The sequence below is a fragment of the Aplysia californica genome, unplaced genomic scaffold (assembly GCF_000002075.1).
Source record: "Aplysia californica isolate F4 #8 unplaced genomic scaffold, AplCal3.0 scaffold00049, whole genome shotgun sequence".
Lineage (NCBI taxonomy): Eukaryota > Metazoa > Mollusca > Gastropoda > Aplysiida > Aplysiidae > Aplysia > Aplysia californica.
This window is the reverse complement of record NW_004797319.1, coordinates 638,995-643,516: the sequence shown is the minus strand read 5'-3', so window position 1 is coordinate 643,516 and position 4,522 is coordinate 638,995. Positions and strand designations below refer to the sequence as shown.

At 40.3% G+C, this 4,522-nt stretch overlaps 1 protein-coding gene across 1 annotated transcript in view; it reads left to right on the top strand.

Moving 5' to 3' along the window:
* Positions 1 to 394: 394 nt before the first annotated feature.
* LOC101849824 (guanine deaminase) overlaps positions 395 to 4,522 on the top strand; it is a gene marked incomplete in the record, with an annotated part of 37,103 nt that continues 32,975 nt past the window's right edge. Inside the window, 1 exon segment of the mRNA XM_005092619.3 lies at positions 395 to 559.

The window sequence follows — 4,522 nt, the reverse complement described above, 5'->3', positions numbered from 1 at the left end:
AGAGAGAGAGAGAGAGAGAGAGAGAGAGAGAGAGAAAGGGGGTGGGGCAAAGGAGGGGGGAGTAAGGTTGCATAAGTAAGTTGGGCAGCTAGTGTGCTAATACATACTCACTCAGTTCCCCAAGCCTGATAATCTCCCGGAAAACCTACATTTTTCTGTGCCAAAATACCCCCATGAAAATTTGCGCAACACATTGTACATTCTGTATTTAGACTAAACCAGAGAATAAAATGGTGAAGGGGAAAAGCCGCCCGCGAACAAACGAAACTCCCCCCCCCCCTCCCTACTCAGAAGTTTTAGTGCATTTTGGAAAAAAACAAAACAACAGATGGCAACAGAAAAAAAGTATTCTCTGACTCTACTTTACCGTGCACCGCTTGTTTCCAAGCTGAGTTGCGTGCAAACAGTTAACAGCTTAACCTAGATAAATCCTGTCTCTGGGTACGAGAGCCATTAAAAACTTGAGAAGCTGTCAAAGTTAAACCGATTTTTGCCGTGGAAGCAAGTAGCGTGCTCCTACATCAGACTGATAGTGTACCTTCATTGTCTGAGGAAAATCGTGAGTATACCAATTTTACGAATGTGTACATCAGTGCTCACCAACTCGATCGATATCGCCCACTAGAGGGAGATGTGGTAATTTTGGTGATCGGTGGGGAGCACACAGTTGTGAGCGCTATTATTTTATGTCCCACTTGGAAGTAGATCTAGGCCACATTATGTTGGAGGGCGGAACGAATATTTGTTTCTTTAATGTGGTAAAAATGGGTACTGACTGAAAATAAAGGTTGACCAGATCTAGTTGCGATCTTCATCCCCTTTTAGGTCCTGTTTTCAATACTTAATAGTATTCTGTTTGGGTTTTGTATTATTTTGAATTTAACGACGATTTTGTTCAAATTTTCCTGCACCAGCTTTAAAAATTGTGTCCCGACATTGTTATATGCCTATAATAACTCGACCACACAAGGATCCATGACACTTATTAGGACATCGACTGCAGCAGTTGTAAACCATGTAAGTAAAAAATTAGGGGTAAATTTTTTAAATTAAAAAACCGCTTTGCACAATGTCTACAAAGTGAAACTTCTCCGCTTTCCTCGTATCGTTTTCAGTATAAATTTGGACGCTGTTTCTGAACTTTTTTCTGCAATAGAACACTCTATCTCTTGCTAATCTGCCTGCTTGAGATGTTTTGGTTCCAAACAAGGTTCCAAAATGCACTGTCCTTTTTTTCTGCATTGTGTCCTCTTCTTTTCTTGCTTTCAGTTTGCAAGTTCATCGAATGGAAATTACAAAATACAACGTTGCGGCACGCTGGACAGTCGTAATCTGTTTTCCTTGAAAGTAGTAATATTGGAGTTACACGGTTTGCGACTGTTATAATATTGTGACATGTTACTTGGAGTTTTAGCAAACAGAACAACACCCCCCCCCCAAAAAAAAAAAGAAAAAAAAAAGACCCGAATAGCTCTCAGGTTCTAAACAGTGCTGGAAACAAGGAGTGTGAATCGATTTTTATCTCTACTTTCATCTTATATGGTCTGAGTTGTTTTGTTTACTACAAATAAAAAAGCAAGAAAGACAGACAGCAGAAAAAGAGAAGGACATTTAAGAAGAAGAACGTTCCTGTGACGCCCTCCCATAACCTGTCATCTTGCCACCCTATGTCACAAATGCTTGAATAATAAAGCGCCATCATATAATTTATCAAATCTGTTGAGACTGTAGATCTACTTTCAGACTCGCAGTTTAAGGTCATCAGCTGACAAAAAGACATTTCTTTTACCGTCTATGATACTTAAAAACAATGGGTGAAAAGAATGCTTTGTCAAGTACTTTAAGAGATATCAAATCCTTTGATTTATTCAAATGTCAGCTGACGTTTCTTCTGTATTTATATCAATAAGATGAATATTTGTAGTGATTTTCTTTTGGTCAGAACACAACGTTTCACCTCACTGTTGTATTGTAGTGTAAAGCGCCCAGAATCTGTGTACTTTAATCGGGGTTGAGCGCTAAATAAATGTCATTATTATTATTAATATTAATATTATTATTATTTTTATTATTAATATTATTATTATCATTATAATTATCATTATTATTATATGGTCAGGACAAAAGAAAAAAAGTGACCAAATCAGTTGTTCATATCTGACAGTGACAGAGAGTATTAAGCGTCTGTGGTGTGGCGGTAAGGCGCTTCGAAGTCTCACGGAGATGACGTAAGTTCGATTCCTGTGTGGGTAGAGTTTTTATCGAATCCATGTATTTCCGTCTTTCTGCTGGGGTTTTGTGTGACTCTCAGACTGGGTTGGTTCTGACAGCTAGGCAGGGTCGAAGACCGCCTTTTTAATAACCTAACATTGAGTGTGTAGGGGCATAAAACACCTACATTTATATTTCTCTTTTTAGAGAATGTTTCACATTTTCGGAGTTTGTCTCTTAGTCGTAAAGTTACGACTTAAAGAATCAGCTGAGGTATGGGTTACGTCCAGTCAAAGATGAAGTGGGAAGAGGATGGTGGCCACGGACTGGACAAACACACAGGAAGCCATGCAGCTGCATAGCAGAGAAAGTGTTGGGCTGGAATCGACAGGCTAAGAGATCTACGGGAGGGCTTAGATGTGCTAAAATAAGTTTTTTGGGAGGAGATGGACAGGGTACAGACAAGTATGGCGTTGATTGGTCTCTGCTTTATGTAGCCTACCTGACGGTATGGGGATTGAGTAAGTAATAGTAACCTTCGGTAAATAGATGGATTTATACTGTGTTGGTAGTCTAGTATTTTGGCTATCGGACTCGTAATCGTGAGGTTGCGAGCTCGGGCGTTCGAGGCTCCTCCCCGACATGGTGTCCCTGGGGAATGTACTTTGATCTAAGCCTGTAATTGATAAATAAACTAATCTCATTGCTAATCAGAACTGAAAAAGGTTATTTTTTGGCATGATTTGAGTCCATAAACAGCTTATTCCCCTGCAATTTTATTCGCGAGGGAAAGTTCGGGAAATATTAAGAGTTTAAACAAAATATATTTTTATCCTCCGCTTACACCCTTTTGGGTATCGCGAGAAGAAAGAGACGTCTCTCTGTCGCCAGCCGGAGAGCTTGGATCAGAGGGATGTCGTGAGTTGTTAGTGTTTCCCTGACTCCATCTATCCAGGTCTCTCTCAGTCGCCCTCTAGCTTTGTCGCCATCGAATTTTTTTTCTTCCATGTAGGCACGTTGTGCTGAATGGTGTGTTGGTATTCGCATGAGATGTCCGAACCATTTGATTCTTTGGTGTTGGATGTGATGCATGACATCATTTGTGCCCACCATTTCTCTGTTTACCGAGTTTCTAATTTGGTCTCGCCTGGTCTTGTTTACTGCTTTTCTAAGACATTGCATTTCACATGTTGTAATTCTTTGCTCTAATGTCTTGTTCGTGGTCCATGTTTGGCATTGATAGGTGGGTGTTGGGATGAATATGTTGTTTTTGCTCATTTTGAGTTTTGATGTCATGGGGATGTAAGGATGTTTCAGTGGTGGAGTAAGCTGTTAACTAACATTTTTGACCTTTTGTACTCGTGTTTCAATTTGTCTGTTCAATCGTCCATCCTTTGTGAATATACTGCTTACTTTCTTACTTTCTGTTTTGTTTATGTTCATCTTCATGTCGTAGTAGTTACATTCTTCGTTTAATCTGGTGATGTGGTGTTGGAGACTTCGTTCATCTTTGTGTGCCAGGCTTTGGTCATCAGCGAAGAGTAATTAATTTAGGGCGTCAGGTTCTGTGTTGACCTCTTTTGTAATTCTATCCATATAATGATAAATAGTAGTGATGATAGGACACAACCTTGTCTTACTCCGGATGTTATCTCGAACCATTCTGTGAGTCCCTCCGACGTTCTTGCTGTACTTTTGCTGTTCTCGTAAAACATTAAGAGTTAACTACATCAAATCTCAGCACTAAGAAAAGGGATGATGATGATGATGATGTAAAAAAAAAAAGGCGTCTGTTATGTAGGGGTCAGACGCTTCGCCGTTGCAATCAGGTGACCCAAGTTTGATTCCCAAGTTGAGAAAGTATTTTTATCCAGTATTTTGCTCTTTGCTGGGTTGTTGTAACCATCTCAACAACCAGGATTGGTCCTGATAGGTAGGGTCTGATGCCGCTTTTTAAATGATTCAAATAATGTCAGAAGGAGGGTAAACATATCTACATTACAGAGAAAACAAAGAAAGAAAACAACCTGAGCACTAATTATAAGTTATGCCTACTATGCATACGCCAAGGACATTCACCGAGCCATAGAGAAGCGGTCCGTGGTATTTAGGGGCACGGTCTTGTAGGTCAGGAGGTGGTGCCATGGTAAGCTCGTAACAATAATATAATTACTCCGTGGAAGGAAGGTCCTCGGGCCTGTTCTTTTGCTAAATCTAATATTAAGACCTACAGGTAATTCTCTCTTTTTCCCGAGTAGCCCCTCCTCCTCCTCATCCCCCTCCTCCTCCTCCTCCTCCTCCTCCTCCTCCT